The sequence below is a fragment of the Cherax quadricarinatus genome, unplaced genomic scaffold (assembly GCF_038502225.1).
Source record: "Cherax quadricarinatus isolate ZL_2023a unplaced genomic scaffold, ASM3850222v1 Contig1921, whole genome shotgun sequence".
Taxonomy (NCBI): domain Eukaryota; kingdom Metazoa; phylum Arthropoda; class Malacostraca; order Decapoda; family Parastacidae; genus Cherax; species Cherax quadricarinatus.
Window position 1 is genome coordinate 8,516 of NW_027196947.1, and position 27,884 is coordinate 36,399.

Below are 27,884 nucleotides of genomic sequence, written 5' to 3' on the forward strand. Positions count from 1 at the left end.
TAACTGAGGAGGCAGGTTAGCAATGGAGCCATTTTCGAACTTTTTGAAGCTGCTTCTAGATAGGTGGTATAGTTTAGCCTTGTTACTGAAGGTGAAACGTAGAGGCTTGATGAACTCAAGAACTTGGGTGAGTGTGAAGTGAAGCGGTGATTCACAGACATACTTGACTGTTCCAGCACCGAGGCTTTTGTAGAGTTCAGTACAGGTCATGGTGTCAGTATTTGAAGAAGTGTAAAAGGTAAGGTTTTCCCATGAGGGTTTACTGGAGTCGTCGTTATCTTCTTCTTCTGGAGTGAATTCATTGGGAGAATCTACAATGGTGGGAGCAGGTGACTGAGGGTCGACAGGAGCAGCTGGACAGGAATCGAACCCGGACCCTCAGTGTATGAAACCAGAGCTTATTTATGATGTTTTTTATATTAGACCATCCCAGTTTTCTATGACACCATCCCAGTTTTCTATGACACCATCCCAGTTTTCTATGACACCATCCCAGTTTTCTAGGAAAAAATCCGTGCTGATTTTCCCATAAACAATCATCTCTCAGTCTGCTTCAGTATTATTTTCCCATAAACAATCATCTCTCAGTCTGCTTCAGTATTATTTTCCCATAAACAATCATCTCTCAGTCTGCTTCAGTATTATTTTCCTGTAAACAATCATCTCTCAGTCTGCTTCAGTATTATTTTCCCATAAACAATCATCTCTCAGTCTGCTTCAGTATTATTTTCCCATAAACAATCATCTCTCAGTCTGCTTCAGTATTATTTTCCCATAAACAATCATCTCTCAGTCTGCTTCAGTATTATTTTCCTGTAAACAATCATCTCTCAGTCTGCTTCAGTATTATTTTCCCATAAACAATCATCTCTCAGTCTGCTTCAGTATTATTTTCCCATAAACAATCATCTCTCAGTCTGCTTCAGTATTATTTTCCTGTAAACAATCATCTCTCAGTCTGTTTCAGTATTATTTTCCCGTAAACAATCATCTCTCAGTCTGCTTCAGTATTATCTTCCTTACTATTTTCTCCATAAATTTTGTTAGTAGTTATGGAAGAGATACTAGGTAAAGTTTGTAAGTAAACAGAACACGTGTTTCCTGATGCGGGTCCTATGATGACCAGCACCTTCAGCTTTTGGCTATATGACCGAGTCCTTCGGCTGGCTTCCCGTTCCATGGTCATAAATCTAACCATTAGATAATTAACTAACTAGGAGAAGAGGTAAGAATCATGTAGTATACAGCTGTCTGGGGAATTGTTCCAGGAGACAGAGGTGACACAGGGTGATTCCTGTGTCACTGCTGTCCACAGTTGTGATACAGACAAAAAAAGACAGGAGCAGAGAGACACAGAAAGACAGTCTTGTAATTCAAAAAAGAAAAAATCGAAATACTCTTCCTAAATATGATTCCCTAAAACACAGTATTCATTACTGTAAACACACAAACAAAAAAACAACAAAATTGTGTAAAGTTTGACATCCTTAAGAAGCTGACCAAATGAATAGAAATAATTAAGTCAGAGTCATGTGTACCAAACTGAAGACAACCAGTATTTCAGGTGATTTTCACACTGGAAGAAGACAAGCTGATCCAGACTCCAGTCACCAAGAATGACAAGGCTATGATGTCTGTACGACACTTTACTGATGAAGGCATGGTGCAGGTGAGTGGCTGTCAGATTGTTGTTGCTGACAGCATGGTGCAGGTGAGTGGCTGTCAGATTGTTGTTGCTGACAGCATGGTGCAGGTGAGTGGCTGTCAGATTGTTGTTGCTGACAGCATGGTGCAGGTGAGTGGCTGTCAGATTGTTGTTGCTGACAGCATGGTGCAGGTGAGTGGCTGTCAGATTGTTGTTACTGACAGCATGGTGCAGGTGAGTGGCTGTCAGATTGTTGTTGCTGACAGCATGGTGCAGGTGAGTGGCTGTCAGATTGTTGTTGCTGACAGCATGGTGCAGGTGAGTGGCTGTCAGATTGTTGTTGCTGACAGCATGGTGCAGGTGAGTGGCTGTCAGATTGTTGTTGCTGACAGCATGGTGCAGGTGAGTGGCTGTCAGATTGTTGTTGCTGACAGCATGGTGCAGGTGAGTGGCTGTCAGATTGTTGTTACTGACAGCATGGTGCAGGTGAGTGGCTGTCAGATTGTTGTTGCTGACAGCATGGTGCAGGTGAGTGGCTGTCAGATTGTTGTTGCTGACAGCATGGTGCAGGTGAGTGGCTGTCAGATTGTTGTTGCTGACAGCATGGTGCAGGTGAGTGGCTGTCAGATTGTTGTTACTGACAGCGTAGTGAAGGTGAGTGACTGTCGGACTGTTGTCTCTGACAGTATGGTGCAGGCAGGTGAGGAGCTGTCAGATTGTTTTTGCTGACAGCATGGTGAAGGTGAGTGACTGTCAGATTGTTGTTGCTGAGACCATGGTTCAGGTGAGTAGCTGTCAGACTGTTGTTGTTGACAGCATGGTGCAGGTGAGTAGCAGTCAAACTGTTGTTGCTGACAGCATGGTGAAGGTGAGTTGCTGTCAGATTGTTGTTGCTGACAGCATGGTGCAGGTGAGTAGCTGGCAAACTGTTGTTGCTGACAGCATGGTGCAGGTGAGGAGCTGTTAGACTGTTGCTGCTGACAGCATGGTGAAGGTGAGTTGCTGTCAGATTGTTGTTGCTGACAGCATGGTGCAGGTGAGTAGGTGTCAGACTACTGAGGCATTTGCTCTAGCACGAACAGCGGTAAACCATGCTTCCAGGTTGTCCGGATTCCCATTGAACAACGGCATGGCATCATAAGGGTCACGACTAAAATTGCGAAGGCTCGAAGTCTGAATGTGTCTATCGTTTGATAAGGAATTACTCGAATTTTGGACTGACGCATTATTGCTTTGACTAGCAGAATGTGCTGAGGCATCACTTGAGAAAACTTGAGACATGCTTGAAAAATGTGAAACAAGAGTTTAGAGAAATAAAGGAAAATGTAACTGCGGAACACACAACACAGTAGACTTAAATGGGAAGTAATACTTAACTATTCTGTATAAGTAGGAAAAATTGACAAGCCAAACTGTAAGCAAGGAAAACTCACATGAAAATAAAAAAAATTACTCAAATGGATAAGCAACACTTTGATAATCAAGAGAAATTATACTTTACTCAAATCAAATTTACTCAAATTTACTTTAAAGTGAATTAATGGCACAGTGAGTTGTCTTTACTCTCAATTCAATAAAGATTCAACAAAAAAAATGATAAATCAAGCAAAAATGATAAAACAGAATCAATAAATCTTGTGAAAAATTAAAACAAACTGGGAAAGCAATTCACTAAAAAGAAAAGAAAATGAAACACAAAGAATAAAATATTATGCACCGAACAAGAAATGTAAAACTAAAATCACAGAATATTGCACTGAGATAAACTGTAACAATATTGCAAATAACAATTACTAATCAAAAATTACTGCACAACACAACACTACATAAAAAATTCTGAAAGAAAAAAAATTAGTGGCAGCACAATATTTACACAAGAATTATTGCAAAATGAGTCAATACTGCAATAATAAAAACATTAAACACACAAGATGCAGTTTACAAAAACAATAAAAAAAATTATCAAGGAATGAACTGACTGAACAATTTAACTCTTAATTGCAGCTTAAGCAACACTTACTGAACAAACAAGAATAATTTACTTTAAAAAGAAGGCGAAAATTGCACTAAGAGTGAATTTGTTCAATGAAATAAGAAAAATAATAAAGGGTAAAAATGCAAAACAGAGAAAGGGTAACACTCACAATAATGCAGGAACAAAACACATCAATATATGCACAATACTATGAGAATTTTCTTGCAATGAAGCTTGGAGTGACAAATATTGGAAAATAATTGTCTTGCTTCAACAAAATAATGTCTGTGGAGATAAGACAAATTAGACACTGGCTAAATGAAAAGAATTAACACAAGAATGTTCAAAACACAGAGAGAAAAAAAAATAGCAAATGAATAATAAAAAAAAAAATCAGCAGGGACACAAATGCTGGGAGAAAATAAAATAACTGAGACAACACTGAGTTGTGATGCAGAAAATGAGATAACAAGTTACTGAATTACTTCACTGTATAAATTACTAGACAAGGAACACAATAATGTGAACACAAGATAATTGTGAAGTGTAAACACAAGTTTATACTGCTTATATATTGCACACAATAGCGAAAAATATTGAAGTACTTACTTCAAGTATATAAAAAAAATGAACACAGCACAATAGGCATAAATAAAGCACGAAAATTAACACTGAAAAAAGAGGAAAAAAAAAATATTGCAAACAGGATATAATGAACACTGATCAAGAGTCACTGAAAAGAAATGTCACTCAGGAATCACTGCAAAATTGTCTCAACACTTGCAAATGTCTCTATAAAAATATGATCACTGTAACGACGTTGGTGGAGAATGAGTAGTGTGGTGGTGAAGAAAGGTAGAAGTTGGAGTCTCGTGGCTGGCGGCGTTCGCTACTACCCTCAACACGTTGACACCTCGATGAATTTGCGCTTAAATCGACGATGGACTCACACAGGAGGCTTTTACATAGGCGCACAGGGTCGAAGGAACACTCTTGTCTCTTGACCCCCTATGTGGTTCGTAAAATATGGTGCTACAACCCGTTATAAGGGTACAAAAAAAAACAGTGGTGGTGGTGATGTGCTTGAGGCAGCTGCGCTGAGACACCGCGTGGTGACTGGGCCTATGGGATGAGCGGTGTGAGCCACTCTGGAGACACCCGCACTAGGCACGAAAATATTCTAAGCCAGGATGGCTTAAAAAACCCACAAAATACCACAACACCACAGGGATTATAAAGCACTCAGAACAGCTAGAACTGGAATCACAAAGCGATGAAGAAGACTGTACCCACGTGGCTTGCTTGAGTACTGGGTTAAGTCACCTGGGTTAGTTGCTGACTGGCTTGGCTTAACCCTTCACACAGACTGGCTTGATAACTTGTAACGATGAGCACAGCAGGGGTGGAAAGCTGACTTAGCAAGCAAAGCTGGAATGGTGTAGAGCTGGGCTGGACTCCCCCCCCCACAGACTGGCTTGGTGGCTTGGCTTAATTTGCAAACACGGGTCAACCCCTCGGAAGCAATGCAAATAAGCAAATAAAACTAATACACAGAGACTGACCAGTAAGTAGGAAGCAATAGGCTGGTGAAAGCTTGCTCAGGGTAGCTGGCTTTGGGATGTTGAGCGTCACCCATCTCGGGAGGCCTAAATGTCACAAGATGGCGACCGGCTCAGTAGAAATTTATCTCTAGAAATAGCTGTAATCGTCAGAATTACAGGCCCTCTGCTGGCACAATTTGTCATGGGGGTTCGTAGGAGATATGAAGGTTGGAGATAAACACACTTGTTGGATGGTAACACATATATTGCAGAGTATGAAGAGGGAGGCCCAGCCTTCCTGTAGCTGCTTGGTAGGACTAACGGGAACTGAGAGGGATCCCAGGCGCGAAGGGCTCACAACAGCGTCACGTGACGTCACACAAACTAGTCACTGGGCCTACCAAAGGATCGTGTATGTAAAACATATGGATGGTACTATGTTACTCAGATAAGCTATATAACACATATAGGGCATCAGCAACTATGCTGACATAGCTGTCAGACTGTTGTTGATGACAGGATGGTGCAGGTGAGTAGCTGTCAGACTGTTGTTGTTGACAGCATGGTGCAGGTGAGTAGCTGTCAGACTGTTGTTGCTGACAGCATGGTGCAGGTGAGTAGCTGTCAGACTGTTGTTGCTGACAGCATGGTGCAGGTGAGTAGCTGTCAGACATATATTTTATAACTTTTCATGATCATGTTATGTAGTTATAATGATAGTGTTAGGAAGTTATGATAGCGTTATGTAGTTATAATGATACTGTTGAGTAGTCACAATGATAGCGTTATGTCATGGGAGACTCTCCTTGCCCCATGGGAGACTTTCCTTGTCTCATGGGAGACCCTTTATGCCTCATGATGTTGGGTTTACCTGGAGTTTACCTGGAGATGGTTTCGGGGGAAACGCCCCCCCGGCACGGTCTGAAACCAGACCTCATGGTGGATCAAGGTCTGATCAACCGGGTACTTCAAGGAGATAATGGAGTAAGAAATACACTCGTTGGACGGTTGGTAACTTATATTGATAGAGTCATGTGAGGGGAAGCCCAGACCAACCTGTCTCGCCTATGTCTACTTTGGAACTGAGAGGGAGGCCTGCGGGCCAGTGTTTACCTCCGCGACTGTGTAACATCACAGCTGCCCACTGAGCCAGTGTTTACCTCCGCGACTGTGTAACATCACAGCTGCCCACTGAGCCAGTGTTTACCTCCGCGACTGTGTAACATCACAGCTGCCCACTGAGCCAGTGTTTACCTCCACGACTGTGTAACATCACAGCTGCCCACTGAGCCAGTGTTGACCTCTGCGACTGTGTAACATCACAGCTGCCCACTGAGCCAGTGTTGACCTCTGCGACTGTGTAACATCACAGCTGCCCACTGAGCCTAACATATATATACTGTAGCTGGTTACTATCTATATATACTACACAAATAATATAGGTAATCAGTGACACTTCTGACAATGGGAGACTTTCTTTATCTCATGGGACACTCTCCTTGTCTCATAGGAGACTCTCCTTGTCTCATGGGAGACTCTCCTTGTCTCATGGGACACTCTCCTTGTCTCATGGGAGACTCTCCTTGTCTCATGGGAGACTCTCCTTGTCTCATGGGAGACTCTCCTTGTCTCATGGGAGACTCTCCTTGCCTCATGGGAGACTCTCCTTGTCTCATGGGAGACTCTCCTTGTCTCATGGGAGACTCTCCTTGTCTCATGGGAGACTCTCCTTGTCTCATGGGAGACAGATATTATAATCTCCATTATTATGCTGTATTTTTATCTAGTTATTTTCACTTTTTATTGTTTGTTTCGTGTTTTAATTTGGTTCAGCATTTACCACATCGTTCGTTTAGTTTCTCTGAGACAGTTGCTCAAGTTATTGTTCTGGATTTTCAACTTTTTTATTCAGTTTTCCGAGTCATCTGTGCGCGCAACATTGTAAGTAGGTGGGGTCAAGTCCCAGGAGAGTGGGGGTCAGGTCACAAGAAGTTGCGGCCAGTCAAGGACCACTGACACACACACACACACACACACACACACACAACACACACACACACACAACACACACACACACACACACACACACACACACACACACACACACACACACACACACACACACACACACACACACACACACACACACACACACATAACACACACACACACACACAACACACACACAACACAAACACACACACACACACACACACACACACACACACACACACACACACACAACATACACACACACACACACACACACACACACACACACACACACACACACACACAGGGTCCACAGGGGTCAGTCCTTGGACCTGTGCTGTTCTTGGTATATGTGAATGACATAACGCAAGGGATAGACTCAGAAGTGTCCTTGTTTGCGGACGATGTGAAGTTAATGAGAAGAATCAAATTGGATGAGGATCAGGCAGGACTAGAAAGAGACCTGGACAGGCTACAAGCCTGGTCCAGCAACTGGCTCCTTGAGTTTAACCCCGCCAAATGCAAAGTCATGAAGATTGGGGAAGGGCAAAGAAGACCGCAGACACAATATAGTTTAGATGGCCAAAGTCTGCAAACCTCACTCAAGGAAAAAGATCTGGGGGTGAGTATAACACCGAGCATATCTCCTGAGGCACACATCAATCAGATAACTGCTGCAGCATACGGGCGCCTGGCAAACCTACGGATAGCGTTCCGATACCTCAGTAAGGATTCGTTCAAGACTCTGTATACCATTTACGTCAGGTCCATACTGGAGTATGCAGCACCAGTTTGGAATCCACACCTAGTCAAGCACGTCAAGAAATTAGAGAAAGTGCAAAGGTTTGCAACAAGACTAGTCCCAGAGCTACGGGGATTGTCCTACGAAGAAAGGTTGAGGGAAATTGGCCTGACGACACTGGAGGCCAGGAGGGTCAGGGGAGACATGATAACGACATACAAAATACTGTGTGGAATAGACAAGGTGGACAAAGACAGGATGTTCCAGAGATGGGACACAGACACAAGAGGTCACAATTGGAAGTTGAAGACTCAGATGAATCAAAGGGATGTTAGGAAGTATTTCTTCAGTCATAGAGTAGTCAAGCCGCAGAATAGCCTAGAAAGTGAAGTAGTGGAGGCGGGAACCATACATAGTTTTAAGGCGAGGTATGATAAAGCTCATGGAGCAGGGAGAGAGAGGACCTAGTAGCAATCAGTGAAGAGGCGGGGCCAGGAGCTATGACTCGACCCCTGCAACCACAAATAGGTGAGTACAAATAGGTGAGTACACATTGCCAGACTCACACATACACTCACCCCTCCCCCGCCTCTTTCACCCTTCCCCTCCCCACCTCTCCCTCCTTCCCCTTCTCCCTCTCCCACTCACCCACTTGCTTCTCCCTCCTTCCCACTCCCCCTCCCCACTACTCTCCCACATAGCCACAGTTCTTCCACTACCTCCCCCCCCCACACTCTGACATACACAATACTAACCTAACATACAGAATTACATAGGTTTCCCACTCTGAGGCAATCAGGATAAAACAAAAATGGGTTGCCAGAGAGCAACAAGAAAAACCAAGGGACAGGAGGAGGAAACTGCAAGGGAAGAATGGGCAGCAGAGCTCACAAAAAGGGGACATGAATGGGAAAAGAAACTAGAAGAACTTAGCATGAGAATGGAAGAGAGGATAGACATGGAAAGCAGGAAGTGGGAGGTGCAAGTCAAAGCAGCAGAGGCCAGGATACAGAGTTTAGAAGAGGAACTGAAAAATCTGAAACAGCCAAAAGAACTAAAGAACATTTTGGGATTGAAAACAGAGACTGCTACCTCAGTCACAAATAAGGGGACTGTAGGGAAAGAAGGAGCAAAACTGCATGTAGAAGCTCAATCAGTGGAGACTGTAGTAAATGAAAGAGCTAAGCTGTATGTGGAGGCCCTAACAGACCACAGCAGAGCCCAGGGAAAGCCGAGAGGGGAAAATGACAGGCCACTGAGCCCAAGTACATTACCTAGTGAAACTGAAGAAAGGAAAGCTGCAATGGAGGAAATCAAATTGAATGAGGGGATACACAGGGATATGCAGTGGGAGAATGAAAGGGGGAGGTCAGTCTTTGTGTATGGGCTCCAGGAAGTTGAAGGGGAAACATATGGAGCAAGAAAACAAGGGGAAAAAAGCAATTGAAAGCATCGTGAAAGCAATAGGAGAAGACGACATGACCCAGCTGGAAAATTTTCGGAGAATAGGGGGTTTGTAAAAAAAAGAACCCGGCCAGTGAAAGTGACCTTCAAGGCAGAATCGACTCGGAACAGGATCCTGCAGGAGAAAGCACGATTAAGGGACATGACGGCATACTGGAAGGTGTATCTCGACCGCGACAGAACACAAGCAGAAAGGCAGAAACAGAGAGAGAGATGGTACAAAGGCGAAAGGAGGAAAGAGAGGGGATGAAGAAGACAGACAGGAGATCCCAGACACAGGAAGATCAAATACAGCCTCCCTCACAACTTCCTATAGAAGCCTCCCAACCAGGTCAACCCCAGTGCAACCAAACACTCTAAACCTAAACACTCATGCCACATCCAATGCCCCCACCCACTGCATTACAAACTCTACCCCCACAGCAACCACCCATAGCTCCTTATCAGGTCTCCCACTTCCCCAACCCCAATACACCTCCCAGACCTCAATCTTAGAAAAGAAGTTGAAGGTGTGGTATACAAATGCAGATGGAATAACAAATAAGTATGAGGAGTGGCACGAAAGAATCAAGGAGACATCCCCAGACATAATAGCACTCACAGAAACAAAACTCACCAAATAACAGATTCAATCTTTCCATCCGGATATCAAATCCTCAGGAAAGACAGAGGGAGGAGAGGGGGAGGAGGAGTTGCACTGCTCATTAAAAACCAGTGGGGGTTTGAGAAAAAGGAAGGAATGGATGGCACGGGCGAAAGGGACTACGTAGTAGGAACAGTCCAGTCTGAGGGACATAAGGTGATAATTGCAGTAATGTACAACCCACCACAGAACTGCAGGAGACCAAGAGAAGAATACGATGAGAGCAACAGAGCAATGGTCGACACACTAGCCGAGGTGGCCAGGAGAGCACACATGGGGGGAGCAAAGTTACTAGTTATGGGTGATTTCAATCACAAGGAGATTGACTGGGAAAACCTGGAACCACATGGGGGTCCTGAAACATGGAGAGCCAAGATGATGGATGTGGTACTGGAAAACCTCATGCATCAACATGTTAGAGACACTACCAGAGAGAGAGGAGAGGATGAACCAGCAAGACTGGACCTTGTATTCATCTTGAGTAGTTCTGACATCGAGGATATCATGTATGAAAGGCCCCTGGGAGCTAGTGATCATGTGGTTCTGTGCTTCGACTACATAGTTGAGCTCCAAGTGGAGAGAGCAGCAGGAATAGGGTGGGAAAACCAAACTACAAAAGGGGGAACTACTCAGGCTTGAGGAACTTCTTTCAAGACATTCAGTGGGAGAGGGAACTGACAGGAAAACCAGTACAAGAAATGATGGACTATGTGGCAACAAAATGCAAGGAGGCAGAGGAGAGGTTTGTTCAAGACAGAGAACTCAGGAAAATAAAGAGATTAGCCGAAGAGCCAGAAACGAATATGCACAGATAAGAAGGGAGGCTCAGCGGCAATACGAAAATGACATAGCATCGAAAGTCAAGACTGACCCGAAGCTGTTGTACAGCCACATCAGGGGGAAAACAACAGTCAAGGACCAGGTAATCAGACTGAGGAAGGGTGATGGGGAATTCACAAGAAACGACCGGGAGGTATGTCAGGAGCTCAACACAAGATTTAAAGAAGCATTTACAGTGGAAACCGGTAGGACTCCAGGAAATCAGAGCAGGGGGGTGCACCAGCAAGTGCTGGATGAGGTACATATAACCAAGGAGGAGGTGAAGAAGCTGCTATGCGAACTTGACACCTCAAAGGCGGTGGGACCAGACAACATCTCTCCGTGGGTCCTTAAAGAGGGAGCAGAGATATTGTGTGTACCATTAACAAAGATCTTCAACACATCATTTGAAACTGGGTAACTCCCCGAGATATGGAAGATGGCAAATGTAGTCTCAATTTTTAAAAAGGGAGACAGACATGAGGCACTAAACTACAGACCTGTATCACTAACGTGTATAGTATGCAAGGTCATGGAGAAGATCATCAGGAGGTGAGTGGTGGAGCACCTGGAAAGAAACAAGTGTATAATTGACAACCAGCATGGTTTCAGGGAGGGAAAATCCTGTGTCACAAACCTACTAGAGTTTTATGACAAGGTGACAGAAGTAAGACAAGGGGGAGAGGGGTGGATCGACTGCATTTTTTTGGACTGAAAGAAGGCCTTCGACACAGTTCCTCACAAGAGGTTACTGCAAAAGCTTGAGGATCAGGCACACATAACAGGAAAGGCACTGCAATGGATCAGAGAATACCTGACAGGGAGGCAACAACGAGTCATGGTACGTGACGAGGTGTCAGAGTGGGCGCCTGTGACAAGCGGGGTTCCACAGGGGTCAGTCCTAGGACCTGTGCTGTTCTTGGTATATGTGAATGACATAACGGAAGGGATAGACTCAGAAGTGCCCTTGTTTGCGGACGATGTGAAGTTAATGAGAAGAATCAAATCGGATGAGGATCAGGCAGGACTACAAAGAGACCTGGACAGGCTACAAGCCTGGTCCAGCAACTGGCTCCTTGAGTTTAACCCCACCAAATGCAAAGTCATGAATATTGGGGAAGGGCAAAGAAGACCGCAGACACAATATAGTTTAGATGGCCAAAGTCTGCAAATCTCACGCAAGGAAAAAGATCTGGGGGTGAGTATAACACCGAGCATATCTCCTGAGGCGCACATCAATCAGATAACTGCTGCAGCATACGGGCGCCTGGCAAACCTACGGATAGCGTTCCGATACCTCAGTAAGGATTCGTTCAAGACTCTGTATACCATTTACGTCAGGCCCATACTGGAGTATGCAGCACCAGTTTGGAATCCACACCTAGTCAAGCACGTCAAGAAATTAGAGAAAGTGCAAAGGATTGCAACAAGACTAGTCCCAGAGCTACGGGGATTGTCCTGCGAAGAAAGGTTGAGGGAAATCGGCCTGATGACACTGGAGGCCAGGAGGGTCATGGGAGACATGATAACGACATATAAAATACTGCGCGGAATAAACGAGGTGGACAAAGACGGGATGTTCCAGAGATGGGACACAGACACAAGAGGTCACAATTGGAAGTTGAAGACTCAGATGAATCAAAGGGATGTTAGGAAGTATTTCTTCAGTCATAGAGTAGTCAAGCCGCAGAATAGCCTAGAAAGTGAAGTAGTGGAGGCGGGAACCATACATAGTTTTAAGGCGAGGTATGATAAAGCTTCTGGAGCAGGGAGAGAGAGGACCTAGTAGCAATCAGTGAAGAGGCGGGGCCAGGAGCTATGACTCGACCCCTGCAACCACAAATAGGTGAGTACACACATGCACACACACACACACACACACTCACACACACACACACACACACACACACACACACACACACACACACACACACACACACACACACACACACACGCACACACACACACTCACACACACACACACACACACACACACACACACACACACACACACACACACACACACACACACACACACACACACACACACACACAGCAGCTGAGGGAGAGGACAAAAAAGCGAAAGGAGCTAGGAAAAGAGACAAGGATGGAACCAGCAGAGGTCAGTCAGAGCAGAACAGAACAGCAAGGGCAAGCACACACACAACTATTCTCAGAACCATACAACCTATCACACCATCCCAACACACACTACAATCCATACCCACAGCCTCCACCCAACACCGAGCTATAGAATCCCACAGTATGCCACCAGGTCTCCCACCCTCACAGGCCTCACAAACCACAGTGTTGGAAAGGAAACTGAAGGTATGGTACACAAATAAGTGGGAGGAGTGGCATGAAAGAGTCAAAGAGGCATCACCGGACATCATAGCTCTCACAGAAACCAAGCTTACAGGTATGATAACAGATGCCATCTTTCCAATGGGATACCAAATCCTGAGGAAAGACAGAGGGAACGGGGGGGGGTGGAGGAGTGGCATTGCTGATCAAAAATCGCTGGAATTTTGATGAGCTGGAGAGAGGAGACAGCGGAGAAGAAAGTGATTACATAGCGGGAACGCTTCACTCTGGAGGTCCCAAGGTGGTAATAGCAGTGATGTATAACCCACCACAGAACAGCAGGAGGCCAAGGCAAGAGTACGACGAGAGCAATAGAGCGATGGTTGACACACTGGCTAGAGTGGCCAGAAGAGCTCATGCATGCAGGGCAAAGCTCCTCATCATGGGTGACTTTAACCACATGGAGATCGATTGGGAGAACTTGGACCCGCATGGGGGCCAAGATACATGGAGGGCTAAGATGATGGAGGTGGTACTGGAAAACTTCATGTACCAACACGTAAGGGACGCTACAAGAGAGAGAGGAGAGGATGAACAAGCAAGGCTAGACTTAGTATTCACCTTGAGTAGTGCAGATATTGAGGACATCACATATGAAAGACCCCTTGGGGCCAGCGATCATGTGGTATTGAGCTTCGAATACACAATAGAGCTACAAGTGGAGGGGGAAGCAGGAAGCCCAGGAGGAATGAAACCAAACTACAGGAAAGGGGACTACACAGGAATGAGGAACTTCCTGAATGAGGTTCAGTGGGACAGAGAACTGGCAGGGAAACCAGTTAATGAGATGATGGAATATGTAGTCACAATGTGCAAGAAGGCTGAGGAGAGGTTTGTACCCAAGGGTAACAGGAATAATGAAAAAGCCAGGATGAGCCCATGGTTCACTCAAAGATGCAAGGAGGCAAAAACCAAGTGTGCTAGGGAATGGAAGAAATATAGAAGGCAAAGGACCCAGGAGAATAAGGAGAACAGTCGTAGAGCCAGAAACGAATATGCACAGATAAGAAGGGAGGCCCAACGTCAATATGAAAACGACATAGCAGCAAAAGTCAAATCTGACCTGAAGCTGTTATACAGCCACATCAGGAAGAAAACAACCGTCAAGGACCAGGTAATCAGGCTAAGGAAGGAAGGAGGAGAGACAACAAGAAATGACAGTGAAGTATGTGAGGAACTCAACAAGAGATTCAAAGAAGTGTTCACAGAGGAGACAGAAGGGGCTCCAGAAAGACGGAGAGGTGGGGTACACCACCATGTGCTGGACACAGTACACACAACCGAGGAAGAAGTGAAGAGGCTTCTGAGTGAGCTAGATACCTCAAAGGCAATGGGGCCAAATAACATCTCTCCATGGGTCCTGAGAGAGGGAGCAGAGGCACTATGTGTACCCCTAACAACAATATTCAATACATCTATCGAAACAGGGAGATTGCCTGAGGCATGGAAGACAGCAAATGTGGTACCAATCTTTAAAAAAGGAGACAGACATGAAGCACTAAACTACAGACCAGTGTCACTGACATGTTTAGCATGCAAAATCATGGAAAAGATTGTCAGGAGAAGAATGGTGGAACATCTAGAAAGGAATGATCTCATCACCAGCAGACAACATGGTTTCAGAGACGGGAAATCCTGTGTCACAAACCTACTGAAGTTCTATGACATGGTGACAGCAGTAAGACAAGAGAGAGAGGGGTGGGTGGATTGCATTTTCTTAGACTGCAAGAAGGCGTTTGACACAGTACCACACAAGAGATTAGTGCAAAAACTGGAGGACCAAGCAGGAATAACAGGGAAGGCACTGCAATGGATCAGGGAATACTTGTCAGGAAGACAGCAGCGAGTAATGGTACGAGGCGAGGTGTCAGAGTGGGCACCTGTGACCAGCGGGGTCCCACAGGTGTCAGTCCTAGGACCAGTGCTGTTTCTGGTATTTGTGAACGACATGACGGAAGGAATAAACTCCGAGGTGTCACTGTTTGCAGATGACGTGAAGTTGATGAGAAGAGTTCATTCGATCGAAGACCAGGCAGAAATACAAAGGGATCTGGACAGGCTGCAGACCTGGTCCAGCAACTGGCTCCTGGAGTTCAATCCCACCAAGTGCAAAGTCATGAGGATTGGGGAAGGGCAAAGAAGACCGCAGATGGAGTACAGTCTAGGGGGTCAGAGACTACAAACATCACTCAAGGAAAAAGATCTTGGGGTGAGTATAACACCAGGCACATCTCCTGAAGCGCACATCAACCAAATAACTGCTGCAGCATATGGGCGCCTGGCAAACCTCAGAACAGCATTCCGACATCTTAATAAGGAATCGTTCAGGACCCTGTACACCGTGTACGTTAGGCCCATATTGGAGTATGCGGCACCAGTTTGGAACCCACACCTAGCCAAGCATGTAAAGAAACTAGAGAAAGTGCATAGGTTTGCAACAAGACTAGTCCCAGAGCTAAGAGGTATGTCCTATGAGGAGAGGTTAAGGGAAATCAACCTGACGACACTGGAGGACAGGAGAGATAGGGGGGACATGATAACGACTTACAAACTACTGAGAGGAATTGACAAGGTGGACAAAGACAGGATGTTCCAGAGACTGGACACAGTAACAAGGGGACACAGTTGGAAGTTGAAGACACAGATGAATCAAAGGGATGTTAGGAAGTATTTCTTCAGCCACAGAGTAGTCAGGAAGTGGAATAGTTTGGGAAGCGATGTAGTGGAGTCAGGATCCATACATAGCTTTAAGCAGAGGCACGATAAAGCTCATGGTTCAGGGAGAGTGACCTAGTAGCGACCAGTGAAGAGGCGGGGCCAGGGGCTTGGACTCGACCCCTGCAACCTCAACTAGGTGAGTACAACTAGGTGAGTACAAGGAGTGAAAGGGAAGAACAGATGGGTGCAGATGGAGAGGGTGATAGTTCGAATGCTGAGGCACAACCATGCTATCAAGAGCCACTGGAAAAATCAAGGGAGAAAATGACCACATACAGGCAGGATCCAGAGTCACAAAGGGTTAGGCAATGGGATTAGGAAAGGGCAAAATCAGTGTTTTTCCATGGGCTTCAGGAGAGAGAGGAAAGGACACGCACTGAAAGGCGGCAGGAAGAAAGAAAGGAGATTGAGAAAATCATCATGGAAATAGGTGAAGAAGAGATGGACGAGATTGTAAATTTTCAGAGAATACGGGGGTACGCGAAGGGGAGAAACCGACCGATCAAGATGATTCTCAGGACGGAAACAGTGCGGAACTGGATCCTCCAAGAGAAACCACGGTTGAAATACTCGGAAGAGTACAAGATGGTGTTCCTAGACAGAGACAGAACACAAACAGAATGACAGCAGCTGAGGGAGAGGACAAAAAAGCGAAAGGAGCTAGGAAAGGAGACAAGGATGGAACCAGCAGAGGTCAGTCAGAGCAGAACAGAGCAGCAAGGGCAAGCACACACACAACTATCCTCAGAACCCCACAACCTATCACACTATCCCAACACACACTGCAATCCATACCCACAGCTTCCACCCAACACCGAGCTATAGAATCCCACAGTATGCTACCAGGTCTCCCACCCTCACAGGCCCCCCAAACCACAGTGTTGGAAAGCAAACTGAAGTTATGGTACACAAATGCTGATGGAATAACAAATAAGTGGGAGGAGTGGCACAAAAGAGTCAAAGAAGCATCACTAGACATCATAGCTCTCACAGAAACCAAGCTTACAGGTATGATAACAGATGCCATCTTTCCAACGGGATGCCAGATCCTGAAGAAAGACAGAGGGAACAGGGGGGGTGAAGGAGTGGCATTGCTGATCAAAAATCGATGGAATTTTGATGAGCTGGAGAGAGGTGACAACAGAGAAGAAAGTGATTACATATCGGGAATGCTTCACTCTGGAGGTCCCAAGGTGGTAATAGCAGTGATGTATAACCCACCACAGAACAGCAGGAGGCCAAGGCAAGAGTTCAACGAGAGCAATAGAGCGATGATTGACACACTGGCTGCAGTGGCCAGAAGAGCTCATGCATGCAGGGCAAAGCTCCTGATCATGGGTGACTTTAACCACATGGAGATCGATTGGGAGAACTTGGAGCCACATGGGGGCCAAGATACATGGAGGGCTAAGATGATGGAGGTGGTACTGGAAAACTTCATGTACCAACAAGTAAGGGACACTACAAGAGAGAGAGAGGAGAGGATGAACCAGCAAGACTGGACTTAGTATTCACCTTGAGTAGTGCAGACACACACACACACACACACACACACACACACACACACACACACACACACACACACACACACACACACACACACACATACACACACACACACACATACACATGCACACACACACACACACACACACACACACACACACACACACACACATACACATGCACACACACACACATACACATGCACACACACACATACACACACACACACACGCACACACACACACACACACACACACACACACACACACACACACACACAACTAACACACACACACATACACATGCACACACACACACACACATATTAGACCACTCAGCTGCATGTGAGTCCTACACTCTGCCTTGCTTGTTTTTTAAACAGATGAGTTTTCATGGCCAAGAGCTGTTAGCCAACCTCAGCTCATTCGGTAAACTACCGCCCCCAGGATATGAACCACACTAGTCAACTAGCACCCAGGTACCTACTAACTGCTAGGTGAAGGACAGCAGGAGTACGGAAACATGCCCAACGATACCACCCATTACCTGGAGTTTACCTGGAAAGGGTTTCGGGGGTCAATGTCCCCGCGGCCCTGTCTGAGACCAGGCCTCATGGTGGATCAGGGTCTGATCAACCAGGCTGCTACTGTTGGCCACACCCAAACTGATGTACGAACCACAGCCTGCTTGGCCAGGGGCCTATTGGCAACCTCCTTAAGTATGCTGGGAGGCAGTTAAACAGTCTTGGGCCCCTGACACTTATTGTGTTGTCTCTCAGTGCACTCGTGGCGCCCCTGCTTTTCATTGGGGGAATGTTGCTTCTCCTGCCTAGTCTTTTGCTTTCATAGGGAGTGATTTTCGTGATCAGGTTTGGTACCAATCCCTCCATGACCTTCCAAGTGTATATTATCATGTATCTCTCTCGCCTGCATTCGAGGGAATACAGATCAAGGACCGTCAACCGTTCCCAGTAATTTAGGTGCCTTATCGTGCTCATATGTGCCTTGAAAGTTCTTTGTACACTCTCCAGGTCTGCAATGTCGCCAGCCTTGAAGAGGGCCGTTAGTGTACAGCAGTATTCCAGTCTAGAGAGCACAAGCGATCAGAAAAAAATCATCATGGGCTTGGTATCCCTAGTTTTGAATGTTTTCATTATCCATCCCATCATTTTCCTAGCAGACGAGGTAGATAAATTGTTGTGGTATTCGAAGGCGAGATCCTCTGACATTATCACTCCCAGGTCCTTCACATTAGTTTTCCGCTCTATTGTATGGTTAGAATTTGTCGTTTACCCTGATCCATTTTTAATTTCCTCAAGTTTCCCATATCTAAGTAGTTGAAATTTCTCCTCGTTGAACTTCATATTGTTTTAAGTGGCCCATTCAAAAATTTGGTTGATGTCCGCTTGGAGTCTCGCGGTGTCTTCGATGGAGGTCACCGCCATGGTAATCCGGGTGTCATCCATAAAGGAAGACACGGAGCTATGGTTTACATCTTTGTCTATGTCAGAAATGATGATGAGGAACAAGATGGGAGCGAGTGCTGTGTCTTGTGAAAGAGAGCTTTTTACCGTGGCTGCCTGGGACGTGGATTAGGGCGTCATGCGTTTTCGCCCACCATGAGGCAGGCCAAAGCAGCATGGGTTCGAGTCCTTGGCTACTGCAGTGTTGTTATTGATCAATACCACTCGTTTGTGGTCACAATGATATATATAGATATATATATATATATATATATATATATATATATATATATATATATATAATGGGGTCCACCTCTGGTGTAAATTGTGGGACCCACAGCCTCGGAGAAGTGCATAAAAAGGCTTCAAGGAAGAATATTTGGATTTCTTCCTGAAGCCGTTTGAATATTCCACTTCCCCTACCACCCCATCTTTTAGTATATATATATATATATATATATATATATATATATATATATATATATATATATATATATATATATATATATATATATATATGTTGTGCAGAATATGTAAAACTGGTCAATTAGCAAGAACTCATTGAAAATTAAGTCCTTTCCAAAATTTTCTCGTATACGTTTAAAGATATATTATTTTCATTAACGTTAATGCAAAAAAATTTAATTTTGCACCAAAAGAATCTTAGAAAACTTACCTAACCTTATTATAACAAGTGCAATTTATTTTAGCCTAACCCAACTAAATATATTTTAAATACGTTTACAATAATTTAGTACTAAACAAACACAATCAAATATATTTTTTTCGTTAGGTTCAGAATGATTTTGGCGAAATTATTGCATACTCAAATTTTCACTTGTCCTATATGGCAAGATGAGCGTTGCTATTTAAGCCAAGATCGCAAGTTCTGCCTATTCGGCACGATATATATATATATATATATATATATATATATATATATATATATATATATATATATATATATATATATATATATATATATATATATATATATATATATATATATATATATATATATATATATATATATATATATATATATATATATATATATATGATTGGTCATTATTTGCCGCGGGACTACCTCCCGAGCTTCTGGAAAATTTTCAACTGTCCAATCTCTTCTTCTCCTTCTACGCATACATACAGTTTTTTGTTCTTCCTCCTCCTCCTGTCTAACGCTTCCTAACCTCTATCAGCCTCTTGATATCTATAGATCATCAGAGACCTCACTCTTTCTTTTTCTCATTGTCTTTCCCACCAGATTGCTTAGTCTATCATCGCTCTCCTTGCTGTTTCCTACATCACTTCCTTTGCCTTTTCGTCTTCTGAGAGTCTCCACTAACGCTAAAGAAATACTTCCAAACGTCACTATGACTTATCCGAGTTGTCCATTTCCAGCAGTGACCTCGTGTTCCTGTGTCCAATCTCTGAAACAGTCGGTACCTATTCACCTTGTCATTTGCTCTTAGTAATTTGTACGTTGTTATAATATCATCCCCAGTCCCACTGTCATCCAGTGCCATCAGGTTGAGTTACCTTAACTTCTCATCGGACGTACCTTTCAGCTTGACATGCTTGACTAAGTGTGGATTCCACACTGATGCTGCATACTCCAATATGGGCCTGACATATACATTGAACAATGTAACATGTGTGGGTATGTATGTGTGTGTATGTGAGTACTCACCTATTTGTATTCACATATTTGTGGTTAAAGAGGTAGAATCATAGCTCCTGGCCCCGCCTCTTCACTGATTGCTACTAGGTCCTCTCTCTCCCTGCTCCATGAGCTTTATAGAAACCTCGTCTTAAAACTATGTATGGTTCCCGCCTCTACTACGTCACTTTAAGTACTATTCCACTTCCTGACAATTTTGTGACTGAAGAAATTCTTCCTAACATCCCTCTGACGCATCTGAGTCTTCAACTTCCAATTGTGACCCCTTGTTTCTGCGTCCCATCTCTGGAACATCCTGTCTCTGTCCACTTTGTCAATTCCTCGCAGCATTTTATATGTCGTTATCATGTTTCCCCTATCTCTCCTGTCCTCCAGTGTCGCCAGGCCGATTTCCCTTAACCATTCTTTGTAGGACATTTCCCTTAGCTCTGGGACTAGCCTTATTGCAAACCTTTGCACTTTCTCTAATTTCTTGACGTGCTTGACTAGGTGTGGGTTCCAAACTGGTGCTGCATAATCCAGTATGGGCCTGACGTACACAGTGTACAGAGTCTTGAACGATTCCTTACCGAGATGTCGGAACGCTATTCTTAAGTTTGCCAGGCATCCATATGCTGCAGCATACGTTAGTTACCATTTTGTCCTAGGCACATGTCGATTAGACACTAGGCCTGTTGTGTGTGTGTGTGTGTGTGTGTGTGTGTGTGTGTGTGTGTGTGTGTGTGTGTGTACCTAATTGTACTCACCTAATTGTGGTTTGCTAGGACTGTGTTCTCAGCTTGCCTCGTTAGGTATTCCTGGATTATAATTGGTTCAGCCTGAATACCATAAGGTTATGATTGGTTAAACCATACCATGAGCGGGATTGAACCCGCGGTCAGAGAGTTATGATTGGTTATTGTCTCTCAGAGGTGAGGAACTTGTTAGTGTCAGTGTGTGTTGTTCCTGCTTGTTGTGTGTGTCTGGTGTCCCTACTGCCCTTCCTACTGCTGTCTCCTACACTGTTTCTCGCTCCTGAAGTTCTCCTAGAAGTTCTTGACTCCTCTTACATCCTTGACGTCTTGCAGATTTAAGGAAGCTGAGGTATACAAAGGTTATAGTTAATCTGACTGTCAACCTGACTCACTAATATAGCTCTCCCTTATATTAGTCTTTAACCCTTTGACTGTCGCGGCCGTATATATACGTCTTACGAGGTACTGTGTTTGACGTATATATACATGTACAGTGTACTCATAAATTCTAGCGGCTTCAAATCAAGCAGGAGAAAGCTGGTAGGCCCACATGTGAGAGAATGGGTCTGTGTGGTCAGTGTGCACCATATAAAAAAAATCCTGGAGCACGCAGTGCATAATGAGAAAAAAAAACTCCGACCGTTTTTTTAATTAAAATGTCGAATTTGTGTGTCTATTTTCGTATAGTATTTATGATTGTATTCTCGTTTTCTTGGTCTCATTTGATAGAATGGAAAACATATTATAGAAATAGAGGTGACTTTGATTGATTTTTCTATAAAAAGAACCTGGAAATGGAGCTCAAAGTAAGGGAAATGTTTGATTTTTACCGATGTTCAAAAGTACACAAATGATGCCATTGTCCAATAAATGTCCAACTAGTCATTCTAATATGCAGTCATGAATGGGTTGATGTTATTTATACAATTATTACAATATTGCAGTAGTCTGCATAATAGTAAGTCTTCTATTTTTTGTTTGAATAAAAATTCATAATAGAAAGCAAGAGTAATATCAGAGGGGCCTGGAGATGTGACTGATGAACAAAGAAAATGTTATTTTAGAGCCAGGAATGTCTGCATTGTTCATTCTGGACCTTATTTTGACAGTCATATTTTTTAATTTTTGTGAAATTGGCCAAATTGCAAATTTCTGACCACATTATTGGGTAGTTGAAATCGGTAAATGGGCAGTTTCTTGTACTCAATCGATAGAAAAAATGGAATTCTAAAGAAATAGCTATGACTTTGGTCGACTGGCACATAGGAAAAAGGAATTAGCCGAAAATAGGGCTCAAAGTGGGCAAAATCGCAGATTTGTCAATATTGCCGAGGTCGCTAACTTCGCGAGAGCATAATTCCGCCAGTTTTCCATCAAATTTCGCTTTTTTTAGTGTCATTACAATCGGGAAAAGATTCTCTATCATTTCATAAGAAAAATAATTTTTTTTTTTTTTTTTGACATTTTGCGACACCAGGAGACACCTCAGGATTGGGGGTTGTGACAGTCAAGGGGTAAGGAAGCTACGAAACACGAGTATGAATATGTACTGCGATACCTTTCTATGTTACTGACCTAAATAAACAAGCAAGGTATCATGTACCTAGGTACATGTAACACTAGTGTACATAGGGAGGAGAGACGGAACTAATACTCTTCAAAAGCTCTTGCACTTTCGTGTACACAGGTACGTGAAGCACAAACAGCAGTATCCTTCCAAAGCTCAAGTGTTCTCGTTTATCTAGGTACATGATATACGATTTATAATACTCTTCTAAAGCTCTTGTACTTATATACATAGACATTATAACACTTGTACTCGCAGCTCCACTTGTTTCCAAAATACTTCATTCTTGTACAAAAGACTGTTGTTGCAAGGCACACAAGATTTCCACCCCAAAAAAAATTAAGTACAAAGATCGATCGCTAACGCATTCACCTCACACACTGAGGTCCGGGGTTGGAATCTCGGGTACGGCTAGAATACATTAGGACGTTTTTCCATAAGATACCTGCTGTCCCTCTTCACTCATCAGTTTAAAATGGGCATCTGGATGTTAGTGGACTGGTGTGGGTCGGATCCTGGGACAAAACTAACCCCATTTTCGGGAAATGCCCAGCATAACAAGTGACTTTCTATAAAATAGTATGTTACTGATGTCAGCTATGGTCTGTATACCTTGTACATTCACTTGTAGAAATAATATTTAATATCTAAACTATAATATCTAAACTATTTATAGCACCTCAGGGGACTCTGAATTTATTTTCTAACACGGAAGATAGAGGGGTATCATATATTCTAAGTTGGGTAAATATTATGCCACATACCTGGCGGCTTACACACTAAAATAACTAATTGAAGTATGAGATGTCAGAGGAAGTGAAATGTAAAAGTTGCCTTAAATACAATTAAAGAGTGAATTGTGTCAACATTCTTGCTCCATTCATCCACCAAGGTTTTTAATACCATGGTTGCTGCTGGGGATTGTGCCCAGCCCCCCACACCCCCCGTGTGTGTGTGTGTGTGTGTGCATGTGTGTGTGTGTGTGTGTGTGTGTGTGTGTGTGTGTGTGTGTGTGTGTGTGTGTGTGTGCGTGTGTGTACTCACCTAGTTGTACTCACCTGGTTGTGAGCACAACTGGCCGCTACTGGGTCACTTTCCCTGCACCAGGAGCTTTATCATACCTCTGCTTAAAGCTATGAATGGTTCCTGCCTCCACTACATCGCTTCCCAAACTATTCCACTTCCTGACTACTATGTGGCTGAAGAAATACTTCCTAACATCCCTGTGATTTATCTGTATCTTCAGTTTTCAACTGTGTCCCCTTGTTGCTGTGGTGTCCCATCTCTGGAACATTCTGTCTCTGTCCACCTTGTCAATACCCCTTAGCTCTGGGACTAGTCTTGTTGCAAACCTCTGCACTTTCTCTAGTTTCTTTACGTGCTTGGCTAGATGGGGGTTCCAAACTGGTGCTGCATACTCCAATATGGGCCTAACGTACACAGTGTACAGGGTCCTGTTCTTAGGTTTGCTAGGCGTCCATATGCTGCAGCAGTTATTTGGTTGATGTGCGCCTGAAATGTGCCTGGTGTTATACTCACTGCAAGATCTTTTTCTTTGAGTGAGGTTTGTAGTCTCTGGCCCCCTAGACTGTACTCCTTCTGCGGTCTTTGCACTTGGTGGGGTTGAACTCCAGAAGCCAGTTGCTGGACCAGGCCTGCAGCCTGTCCAGATCCCTTTGTAGTTCTTCCTGGTCCTAGTCCGATTGAATTCTTCTCATCAACTTCACATCATCTGATAACAGGGACACTTCGGAATCTATTCCTTCCGTCATGTCGTTCACAATTACCAGAAACAGCACTGGTCCTAGAACTGACCCCTGTGGAACCCCACTCGTCACAGGTTCCCACTCTGATACCTTGCCGCATACCACGACTCGCTTTTGTCTTCCTGACAGGTATTCCCTAATCCATTGTAGTGCCTTCCCTGTTATCCCTACCTGGTCCTACAGTTTCTGCACTAATCTCTTGTGTGGAACTGTGTCAAACTCCTTCTTACAGTCCAAGAAAATGCAATCTACCCACCCCTCTCTCTCTTGTCTTACTGCTGTCACCCTGTCATAGAACTCCAGTAGGCTTGTGACACAGGATTTCCCGTCCCTGAAACAGTGTTGGCTGTTGTTGATAAGCTCATTTCTTTCTAGGTGTTCCACCACTCTTTTCCTGATAATCTTCTCCATGACTCTGCATACTATACATGCTTCCTGTCTGTCTCCTTTTTTAAAAATTGGGACTACATTTGCTGTCTTCCATGCCTCAGGTAATCTCCCTGTTTCGATAGATGTGTTGAATATTATTGTTAGGGGTACACACAGCGCCTCTGCTCCCTCTCTGAGGACCCATGAAGAGATGTTATCCGGCCCCATCGCCTTTGAGGTATCTAGCTCACGCAGAAGCCTCTTCACTTCTACCTCGATTGTGTGTATTGTGTCCAACACTTGGTGATGTACCCTACCTCTCCGTCGTTCTGGAGCCCCTTCTGTCTCCTCTGTGAACACTTCTTCGAATCTCATGTTGAATTCCTCACATACTTCGTAGTCGTTTCTTGTGATCTCTCGTCCTTCCTTCCTTAGCCTGATTACCTGGTCCTTGACTGTTGTTTTCCTCCTGATGTGGCTGTACAACAGCTTCAGGTCAGATTTGGCTTTCTCTGCTATGTCATTTTCATATTGTTCTTGGGCCTCCCTTCTTACCTGTGCATATTCATTTCTGGCTCTACGACTGCTCTCCTTATTCTCCTGGGTCCTTTGTCTTCTATATTTCTTCCATTCCCTAGCACACTTGGTTTTTGCCTCCCTGAACCCTTGGGTGAACCATGGGCTCATCCTGGCTTTTTCATTATTCCTGTTACCCTTGGATACAAACCTCTCCTCAGTTTCCTTGCATATTGTTGTCACATATTCCATCAACTCGATTACTGACTTCCCTGCCAGTTCTCTGTCCCACTGAACCCCGTTGAGGAAGTTCTTCGTTCCCGTGTAGTTCCCTTTCTTGTAGTTTAGCTTCATTCGCCCTGGCCTTCCTGCTTCCCCCTCCACTTGTAACTCTACTGTGTATTCAAATCTTAAAATCACATGATCGCTGGCCCCAAGGGGTCTTTCATACGTGAAGTCCTCAACATCTGCACTACTTAAGGTGAATACTAGGTCCAGTCTCGCTGGTGTGTGTGTGTGTGTGTGTGTGTACTCACCTAATTGTACTCACCTAATTGTGGTTGCAGGGGTCGAGGCTCAGCTCCTGGTCCCGCCTCTTCACCGACCGCTACTAGGTCCTCTCTCCCCATGCTCCATGAGCTTTATCATACCTCGTCTTAAAACTATGTATAGTTCCTGCCTCCACTACATCGCTTGCCAGACTATTCCACTTCCTAACTACTCTATGACTGAAGAAATACTTCCTAACATCCCTTTGACTCATATGAGTCTTCAGCTACCAATTGTGACCCATTGTTTCTGTGTCCCATCTCTGGAACTTCCTGTCTCTGTCCACCTTGTCTATTCCACGCTGCATTTTGCATGTCGTTATCATGTCTTCCTTGACCCTCCTGTCCTCCAGTGTTGCCAGACCGATTTCCCTTAACCTTTCTTCATAGGACATTCCCCTTAGCTCTGTGTGTGTGTGTGTGTATGTGTGTGTGTGTGTGTGTGTGTGTGTGTGTGTGTGTGTGTGTGTGTGTGTGTGTGTGTGTGTGTGTGTGTGTGTGTGTGTGTTGTTCTGTTTTTGTCTGTGCGTGCCTGTGTGTACTCACCAAGTTGTGTTTGCGAGGTCGAGTCTGATATCTTGGGCTAGCTTTCTAAATTACTTTGATCATTATCATTGATACCTGGTCTCTTCAGCCGTGTCATATCTACTCTTGAGGCTGTGTATTGAGTTTGCCTCCACCACAGCCTCATCCAGGTCATTCCACTTTCATCCCTCTGAGACTAAATTATACTTCCTTACATGAATATGGTTTGTCTATGTCTTCAAGTTTTATCTGCCAGGTTTTCAGGTTCACTTCCTTCAACCTCTCTACTTTGTGTATTCTTCTCAGTTCTGGTACTAGCCTAGGTGCAAACTTTCAGACCAGAGTTCCCAAAGGTGGTCAGTGTCGAATCCTGAGCGTCGATAGGACTAAGGGGTCGATAAATTCCTGTCTTCGTGAAGTTTATTACTGTCCTCCTTTGTTCTTTTTTTTACATTAGTTTTACAACAACTGCAAATAGCGACATACATAATTCAATCCACTTTAGTAGGTAGTTCACGTGTATTAGAAACAGCAGTGATCGTAGCACTCCTCATTGTGGAACCTCGCTCGTTACTTTCCCCCATTCTGATGTCTCATCTCTTATTGTTACTTTCTGCCTTCTGTCATTTAGGTACTAGGGACTCCTTTACCACTGAAGCAACTCTACCTTTTAACCCTGCATGTTCTTCCAATATCTGGAGTAGTCTCAGGTGTAGTTCCGTATCAGATCCTTTCCGTCAGTCCAACAAGATGCAGTCCACTAATCCCTATCTTTCTTGTTTTATCTCTGTGACTCTGACATAGTAATCTAGCAAATTCGTAAGACAAGATTTTAAACCCCTAAATCCGTGCTAGCTTCCTGTAAGAAATCTCTCCATTCTTCCAGCATCCTTTTGCTATGTTATTCAAAATATTTGATAGTATGCATGTTATACAGTGTCTCTTAATCGTCCTCCTTTTTAAATACTGGGCTCAATTTTTTTTTCCTAATTTTTTGACACTTGTACTAATCGGAGAGAAAGGGGTTGAGCCCCTTTGTTATGGGGCCACATAGTAGACAAGAAGTGTGACTCAGGCTGTATGTTGCAGACACTGACTCACAAGGCGTCGGGCACCACCGCTATCAGGCACTTCAGAAGAAGCTGATGAGGATGGCACTTACCCTCCTCCTGACCATCTAACAACAAGGTCATCAAGGTCACATATCCACAGCAAAAGCTGTGTTCAGTGTATGACATTATTTTGCGAAGCAAAATTTACATATTCTTACACTGTTTTGAATAAAGAAAATGTGTCATCTTTAC

General features: G+C 44.2%; 1 non-coding gene across 1 annotated transcript; it reads left to right on the plus strand.

The window, feature by feature from the left end:
• The first annotated feature begins 1,535 nt into the window (after nt 1-1,535).
• LOC128699787 (uncharacterized) lies at nt 1,536-27,884 on the plus strand. Its single transcript, XR_011391381.1, has 2 exons — nt 1,536-1,669; nt 27,670-27,884. It is a non-coding gene; the product is annotated as an uncharacterized protein (transcript).